General features: G+C 32.0%; 1 long non-coding RNA gene across 2 annotated transcripts; it reads right to left on the bottom strand.

The window, feature by feature from the left end:
- Nucleotides 1-417: 417 nt before the first annotated feature.
- Nucleotides 418-3405, bottom strand: LOC110730857. Of its 2 annotated transcripts, none has more exons than XR_002513160.1 (3): nt 3101-3405; nt 2003-2073; nt 418-873 (listed from the first exon to the last, which is right to left on the bottom strand). It is a non-coding gene; the product is annotated as an uncharacterized LOC110730857 (long non-coding RNA). The 2 variants fall into 2 exon arrangements; XR_002513159.1 differs by having other exon boundaries at nt 3104-3397.
- Between the last annotated feature and the right edge of the window lie 6452 nt (nt 3406-9857).

Genomic DNA, 9857 nt, shown 5'->3' with positions numbered 1-9857 from the left:
ACAAACAATTCCACAAACTTAAACTGCACTTGCGGCATACTCGCCCGATCGGGAACTGGGCCACCCAAACAGGCTCGTTAATTTGGCAGCAAGCTAGGCTTCTTTTCAGGGAATTACAATTAGCCTTCAATTAGCTTGGTCCGTAATTCTTGCGGTAACTTTGAACCTCTTTTCTTTAACTGAGCCATTAATCACCGAATTAAATTTCTCTAACTCGGCCTTGGGCTAAAATATCCGGTCATAAAATACGATCCAACTCCAATATCTTTGTAGTGGCTCAATAAGCTTGGGAATTACCATAATTCTACAAATTCCTACAAAATAATACCAACTCTACAAAAACACTAGAAAACGTATATTAGTAATAAAAATAGCTCCGTAGAGCTCAAATAAGCACAGATATGACCGTGAGACGGAGAATAAAATATATATAAAATAGAGTGATCAATCATCTATGCTAAGTTTCGCCTGCAATTTTTCCTAACTTATATATTGACCTGAATATGCAGATGTAGTCTAGTCATGCTGTAATCTTTACATTTGTAGAAGGACATAACTTATCATAGAAAAATATATACGACTCTCTCCAACTCTCTCCAAATGTGATAATTTCCAATTTTCCACAATTTTCCATGGATTTGCTGAAGAAAATATATTCATAACACATTAACACACAAACCCTTCTAAAAAGATGGTGTCATGTCCTTAATATATAATGTATGATGCACATAACATGATACGCAAGTGAAAGCCCAAACAATGGAAACAAAGATGGTACAACACTAACTTCTGTTAATTACACCCAATCTGACTGCCTGAATTTTAATATGTTCAATATACGTCAATGTCTCACTTAGGTGAATCCGCAACGTTCTGCAAAAGACAAATAAAGGATAGACAAGTGAGGATGAAATTTTAAAAGTTCAATTTTGTCTAACTGTGAGGAGGGAGAGTAGAAGAGTATTGTATCTAGACCGAGTGTCATTGGATGGAAGAAAAATCTTTACATGACAAAACTAACAATAAGACATACTTGTATTAACCTAACCAACAATCAGAGAGCAAAAGAAAATAGGCTTCATTCACCAATTTAAGGAAACCAACCCCCATTAAGGAACTAACTCCATCGAAAATTTTTAACAGACGACTATAAAGAAACTACCCGTTCATATCTCATAAGACAAAGTATACTCATAATTATTCTCGGTAAAAAAATCAGTGAATCCCAAATCAAAGGTTACTGAATAAACAGAACAATAATACGTAGTATAATATTTCATCAACAACTAGAGAACCAAACACTTGCTAATTGGTCAAGACTCAAGAGCAAGTTCGGGCAAGACCATCTAGCACTAACATAGAAAAAAAGTGCTCCTAAAATGACACTTCACAATTGATTTAGTCAACCTGATCTCCAAATAAGTTAATGTATTCAACTAAGACTTTGCCATCCCATTTCCCTTCCAAGTTCCAAGAATCCAATCCTACTTACTTCATATTCATTTTATTTGAGAGGAGGAACCCAATTTACTTAGGTGTGCAGCTAACAGGACTTATACGAAGAACATCAGCTCTGACTGTGATAGCTAGTCTTTGAAGAAAACTTTCACCTCTGCCAGTTTATCAAATGCGGCTTTTGAAAGAGTAATAACACAAACAAGCATTCCTTCGCTCTTTTATTAAGTAAATCAGTTGGAAAACCAGATCGAAAACTCATTTTACAGGGTTAGAATAGATATGTAAAAAAAGTTCATACATATTGGACACATGATATATATCATATGACTATCTATAAGCAGTCTGTATGATCTGACTATTCAATATCCACAAAATCACTATGTAACGCACGACCTCTCTATAAAAAAATAATAATAAAAAAAAAAAAAAAAAAAAAAAAAAAAAAAAAAAAAAAAACTCAACTTACTAACAATGTCAAAATACAAATCATATTTGGAATATGAGCAAGTAAAAAATTAAAGCATATATATGATACAACACTCACCTGTTCTTCCTTCCATCTCAAATGGGCTTAGAGGGTCTTGCCAAAAGTTCGCTTTTTGGGGGCCATGATGACTACAATGTAAGCAACATAAGTAAATTCATTGGACAAATGTTTCAATTTCAAATGAGGCTTTATTTGACATGTTACAACTCCTACAAGACTCTTCCAAAAATTCTGGATGCTATTGCAAAAAATGAAGCAATGGAGTGCACTATAGTATAAAGTAATCAACATGGGTACAGAGTACTTGGGGGAAATAGCAAGTCCGCAGAATATACATCAACCAATAACTCACAAGTGCTCAAACTTCTACAGGAATATATGCCTAAACAAACCTAAACATGATTCCAGGGAAACCTTGGACGATATCCCAAGATTGTCAACAATAAGCTTAATATTAAACCAGGTAAAGTACACATAACACATAACCAAGGAGAGTATCAAGAAATCAGCACAGTAATTGAGGTGAATGAAGAATTCACATAAGTTGGATCTTAATCAATAAAAACTCACAAAATGCTCAAGATACATGGCTAAACGAAATTTTAGAAAGAGTTTTTAGCTTGGACGTTAACCCAGACAATAATCTCAAGTCTTAAACTCAACATATGGTCAGTTGAGAAAATTCTTAAATAGTAGAGCAACTTTTGGATGAACAACTTCACAAAATTACTCCTCACCCCTTCAAAGATACTCGTATGATCAAATTAAATGAATCCTGACTTAATCAAAGGAATAGAGGAAAACCAAAGCAAATTCAAACTCATTCTAAATTTGTACACCTTTTGAGAATTCCTACAAGTAGCACATGCGAAAGAAGCTTAATTTTGATTTATTTTTCTTGGTGTGTAAGAAGATAAATAGGACGAAGATGCAGATGAGATTCGATCTCAAATCATAGGACCACACAGATAAATGCATAACAGCATAAATGATTAAACTAACAATGGTTTAGGATGCTACGTACTAAAGTACTCATATTAGTATCATAATAAGTTGGTAGCATGGCAATTTTGTCTGTATATTCATAATTATTACTAGTATTTTATAAAAATAAGCCAAAGATCAGAGAGGAATAAATAAAAAAAGAAAGAATACCACCACCGCTAGAGAAACCTCGTCGTTGTATGAAGGGAGGAGCACCGGCCAGTTTAGAGGAGGAGAGGCAATTCAGCTGAGCAGCTTGACGAGTTGCTCCAAACCAAGCAGTCATTTTCGTAGCTTCTTTCACATGCAGGAAAGAGAGGTGAAAGAGATGGCACTGTGTCAAAGCATCGAGTGAAATCAATAGTTGGTAAGTTAAGAAGTGTTTAGAAAATCAAACACTTCCAGTGAGTTCTTTAACTCCTTTCATTGAGTTGGTGTCAAATCTGTCATAAAAAAAAGGGATCACTAGCTTACATAAGATAGGATAAATAGTCATACCCATTAGCCAACACGCAAGATGAGATCGGTTAGGAACCAAAATTTCATATTTGGTGGTTGTCCACCAAATATGTGCAACCTATTCGCTTTTAAGGGTGTGTTCTTTTCAACTGTAGGTCTACAACTTAACGTCAATCCCAAAAAAATGTATTCCATTCCTACTTACTCATATTTTTTCATTTAAATGTACACATACAAGGAACAAAGACCTCACAGATTATTTTGGAAGGTATAATAGTAAAACTCAACCATAAGTCCATAACTATTTAGTATGCCAAATTACCAGAAGCCAATACACATCCTGAGGCTTTAAAATATACTTCGTACATAATACATTTAATATTAGTCTTCTGTAGGCCTTTTATCTTGTCCAATATCGTGACATAACAATAAACTATCGGATCTAACACACAGAAGAAACTGTAATATTTACTATCTTACTACTGAGTGATTCGAAAGGTCTAGCTCATAGACGGGACCATATCAGGAATCCTTTTAAATGAGCTTGGCTCTAGTATATCTGAAGATATCTCATTCTTCAGCTTCATTGCATTCATCTCTTTCGGCATCTTCTCCATCTTGGTATTCTCCTTTTCTGAACTCAACATAGTGTCACTGTCAAGCTTCTGATTCTTCTGGTTGTTGCACACTTTCAAGGAGCTTCGGTCTTTCAAGTCTTCTTTCACTGTTTTATGCAACTGCAGGAGACCTGGATACACCCAGTGTCACAAAGGGATGAAATGAAGGTCACAGAGACGAAACATGAGAATAGTGTTACCAACTTACCACAATAACTAAACAAATGGAACGAGGGGAATAAAGAGATGACAAGGTCTGTGTTTGATTGGGTCTTTGGGAGGATAATCATTTTCCATAAAACCTTGACTTTATTCCAATTTCCTTTAATTTATTTGGTTTGTTAAGGGGTACAATAACAGAATTTGAACTTGATTTTCCAAACGATAAAATATATTTCTACTTTTTTAAGAAAGAATCTTCCATCTAATAAAATTCAAGTAAACAAAATAAAGGATTGCCTTGTTTTCTTATCTCTCAACCTCCTTCCCTCTCCTGTCTCTTCCCCCGCAGCCGCCCCACACACAAGCACGCACATGCAAACGCACGCGCACACACATTAATTTATACTATGGAGCAATCAATAAGGAAACAACAAGGTCAGGCCAAAGATGGTAGCAACACTTATTAAAAATTTTCTTATGCATACTAAAACCAGTAGCAAGACAAGATTTGAATTTAGTTTACCAGTTGCCAGTAATAACAGAAAAATCTTATGTTCCATCAACTGTGCACTCACAAATATAAATACCATTAAAATTTATCAAAATACAAGACCATTGGAATATCTTGATCACTAATAAAAGAAAAGCTCACCATAAAAAATTGTGAACCCTCAAAGAGTTTTAAGCTTTATCAAAGAAACTTTACTTCATAGAAAGCTGCAAGAAATTTTTATTCTACGATTCAGCAAAAAAAAAAACTAAAAAATTGTTTTAAACTACCTAAGATCCTCAAAAATTGGAAGTTTGCAACCTGATAATATTATGATTCAATGGCTTGCGTTTCTCATTAATCAAGGTCAATATTTATACAAGAGTTCCCTTGAGCTCCAAGGAAGATAAACTTCCAGTACTAATTACTAAGCATTGTGGACTACAATTTCCAGCATCGATTTCAATAATTCTTACTAAATTTCCAGAAAATCATGATCAGATTGCTGATAAACCAAACACAATTACTACACAAGAATTAGTAGATTATACTCTTTCAGAATTTTACATCATAGTATTCATGAAAACAATGTTACACCTATTAATTAACCTAACAAATAACACAATTTATACTTAAATCACAAAAAATTCTAAAATTTGGGAAAAATAAATCACTTTTTTTCCTTTTGTTGACAAATTAACAGAAAAATCGACTGCATATTTTCCAATGCTTTCCAGAAACCAGCCTATTTTTCGGCGACCGGACACGTGGTTCTGCTTCAGTTCTCCGTGTTTCAAAACGGTAGCCATAATTTAACACGGTTCACTTTGCTCGAAAAGTTTCGAAGTGGGGAGTTTCCGAGTGGAGCTTTAGGAAGCTGAAGATAAAATATACATCTGCAAAATTGCAAACTTTTGGGATGGAAGAGGGCAAATGTTAATACGACGCCGTTCTCCTTACAATATCTAGTCCATCCAAATTTTGACCCGAAATCCGTTTTGACTTTTGAATACTTTGTATTATTCTCTCCGTCTCAATTTATAGTTCATATTTGTATTTTAATGGTATTTAGAAATAGAAGTAGATCGTGGATGGAAAACATTAAAAAAAAAAAGTTAAAAGTATAATTATAGACAAAGTGAAAAACAGTACGAAGCAAGTTGAAAATTCAAGGTAATTTAGGAAGTTAAGTGAACAAAGTTTTAAAAAAATAAGGTTATAATGATCTTTACATACTCTCCTAAAATAAAAATAGGAACAACATTTTGGGACTCCAAAATAGAAAAATAAGAATTATAAAGTGGGATGAAGGGAGTATTATTTGTTAATATATTCCTCCGAACGCAAACACTATTCTTTGGAGTACTCCACTTTTACTAGATAAGTAGATTTACTAATTTATACCACTTTTACTAGATAAGTAGACTTACTAATTCATACCACCTTAATTTTTTTAGTTGATATGTTTTTACTTTAACATTATTTATCTTTTTTTTTATCGTATTATGAATAATGGTCGAATTTATGAATGGACAAATGAGACTAAAAAGTCGTGTCAACAAAAAAATAACGAAAGAAGTTTTAAGGAAAAATATTAGGGGTGAGCATGGGACGGGTACCCGTACCGTTAGTACTAACGGTTCGAAAACCCGATAACCAATATCACTAAAAGTGATATCTACAAAACGAACCGATAGAGATGATCATTGGGGGCGGGCCGGATTCGAGCCAGGCCAAAGCTAAAAATTAAGCCCACTTTTCGGGTCGGGCCAAGTTTCGAGACGAAATTTTTGTGCCCAACCCCGTCCAAAATGGTCGGGCCTTGTGGGCTTTTCGGGCCATTTTTGGATCGGGCCTAAAAAATCAACTAAATATGCCTAAAAACGCATTTCTAAACCAGCCCAAAAAAATATAATTTCGGGCCAAGCCCGACCCTATTTTGGGCCAAAAAATTCTGCCCAAAACCCGCCCAAAATCGGACCGGGCTAACTTTGATCACCTATACGAACCGATAAGTTTGGGTGCCCGGATTTTCGGATCGGTTATCAGGTACCCAATTAGGTATCCAATAGTGATAATTTAACTTAATAAATTGTAATTATGATTTTTTAACACTAATTAACAATAATATCACATGATCTTGACCAAATTATTAATAATATTATAATAATTGACATTATATAGTAATTATGAAGTAAAGTAAGAATTTAAATATTGAAAAATAGATTTAAGTAGGAAAAAAAATTGCTTATCGGATCAAAACGGGTGACCATTAATTTTAAAATGATACCCAAAAACCATGCCCGATAACAAATTATCAGAACGGGTATCCGAACCGTTATGGTTATCGGATCGGGTACCCTAATTTTCAGAACGGTAACGGAACGAGTTTTCGGGTTTTCAGTTTTTCGGGTAATTTTATTCAGCCCTAAAGAAATACTTATGTAGGATGTTATTAAATTCATTTTTATCATTTTTATCATTTTTTTTGTTAATAATAGTACAGTAACATTTTCTCAGTTTGGTTTCAAAGAATATTTTCTCAGTTTTTTTAAGAGAAAATTTATCTAGCTAAAAAGAAAAGTGAAACTAATTATTCATTTATTTTTTCAAGTAACGCATTGACAACGTGTAATTTTAAACATGTACTTGTAATAAGAAGATTGAGAACAGAGGAAGATCTAATCGTTCTTCCTATATTTTGCTGACTTGCTCCCTCCATTCTTGAGTTTCCTCCATTAAAACGCACTCTAAATTCTCCATTAAAGTGGCTTCCGAGCTTTCTCTCCACCATTGAAACAACTTTTGAGGTAAGAATTTTTTTCTTTTGATTAATCATCGAATTTTCAATTCATAATCTAGGATTTAGTTCCGCACTATCGTTAATTTGATTTAGTATATTTTTCGTTTAAGGGCATGCTTAGATTGGGGGTAATACTTTAAGGGGATAATAAAAGTCAAACTAAGCAAAATGAATGTGAAAATAGGGAAGAAGGAGATAGTGATGGTGTGATTGTACAAAAATTATGTAGTGATAGTAGTATGAGGTGAAAGAAGAGGAATCAATACCCTCATTTTGGGAGTAATAGTTACACTAAGGGGAGGATGGGTAAACACCATGTCTTCTACCACAACTACCTTATTAATCCCTCCATCTCTCTCTTATCCTCATGGCACAACTACCTTATTTCATTTGTAAACACCATGTCTTCTACCACAACACCTCTAATTACTTTTGTTTTTTCCAGTTTGACTTTTATTACCCCTTAATGTACTACCCCCAATCCAAGCATGCCCTAAATTGTAATACATAATAATTATAATTTTTATTCCACAATAGTGAATAAAACCATTAATTTATATGAACATTAAGTGAAAAAATACAAACATTAAGTGAATTTAACAATGAGCATTAGCAGTTTCAATGATTATAAATTTGAACGAAAAGACAAAAAACATATGAATATGTGAATAATGAATCTCGCATAATAAAATGGATCTCACATATTATAAACATAAGATTGAATATATACAAGCAACAAAATTTTAATTTACAAGAAATGAATAATTTTTTTTTGACAAGATACAAGAAATGAACATATGAACAAATAATATGACATGTATATAAGTACTTGTTATTTGGACTTCTATCATTATCATCTTCAACATGTATAGCTAAAATCCTTCAATATTTTGAGATCTAAAATTGGACTTTTAACACCTTTCTTGCTTTTGATTTTGAAAATTTTAGAAAATGGGTTGTTAAATCAATTTAGGGTATTTCATCAAAAAATCATTTTCATAAAATAAAATCAACAATGTAATAATGAATTATTCACTTATAACAAAATTTATCCGTACGTCATGACTTCATCTATATTCTGTAATACTTGTTTTCTAGGTTGCACAAGAACGGGTACTGACACAGACATGGGTACGAAACGAATACAGAAAAATGTCTATTTCAAAATAAGGGACACGGGTACGGGATGTTAAAATTGAAAACTAGATATTTTAAAAAAAGAATTTGACCATATATTTTTCATTCTACCCTCTTATATTATTAGATCATATTGTACCATATTAACGATGAGCTATATATGAAGGAACTTATATTATTTAACCATTACCTTAATTAGCTTACTTTACTTATATTTTCTTACTAGGTTAAGTCCCGTGCCATGCACGTTCATAATTAAATTTTACAATAAATAAATAATAAATATGGTGTTAATTCAATGATAATTTATCCAAAAAAATTATTTGTAACAAAATAACTTAAATTAAATGTAAAGATTATTGAATTGGATTGTATAAAAAAAATATAGTAATAGAAACTTAGACGATATAAGGTTTTATATAAGAAAATTAAATTATTTGCTTAGGTAATTAGGTTAGTATCCATATATGAACACATATACATTTGTCCTTAAATTTTTGACATAGTTTGATCGGCATAATATGAAAACTTATTTGAATTCATTTTACTTTAGGATAATTAGTATTCCGTAATCAAATTTTTAAATATATTTTTAGTGAGTAGTAGGTTTTTTTAAAATAAAATAAAATAATCACATAAATGTTTAGAACAATTAGATTTAATTTTTCAATATATGTTATGTACGAAGTATACTATAACAAAATTATTTTGTTCTTATAAAAGTTATGTATAGTTTTAAGATTGGTACTCTGTACAAAGTATGCTCCAAAATGATTTTTCTTTAAAATTGATATTGATAAAAATATAATAATCTTGGAAAACAATATATTTTAATACCTTATTTTTTTATAATTTTAATCTTTGTTAGTATTTTTGTAATTAAAAGTTTCCTAGTATATATAGAATATGTGTAAAAAAATTTAATTGAGTAATATTGGATTAAATGTGTTATCAAAATGAAAATAATTATTATTATAGGTTATAAAATATATAGATGTCATTAAAATATGGCAAAAAAATTAAAAAGGAAAGGGAATAAAAAGGCGGGAAAATTTTTAACCAGGAAATGACAAGTGTCATTCCTGGTTTCGCCTTAAGTATATGTTTATTGATTGATTAAAAAAAATTAAATAGTCCATATCATTGTAGGATACGGTCCGAGACGTATCCTCGTGTGTCTCACGGGTGTCGGTGTCTGACACGGACACGACAGTTAGATGAAGTGTCCATGTATCGTAGCTTGTTTTTTGTTGTAATTTT

Source organism: Chenopodium quinoa, unplaced genomic scaffold (assembly GCF_001683475.1).
Source record: "Chenopodium quinoa cultivar QQ74 unplaced genomic scaffold, ASM168347v1, whole genome shotgun sequence".
In the NCBI taxonomy this organism is placed as follows: Eukaryota; Viridiplantae; Streptophyta; class Magnoliopsida; order Caryophyllales; family Amaranthaceae; genus Chenopodium; species Chenopodium quinoa.
This window is presented reverse-complemented; position numbering and strand designations above follow the sequence as displayed.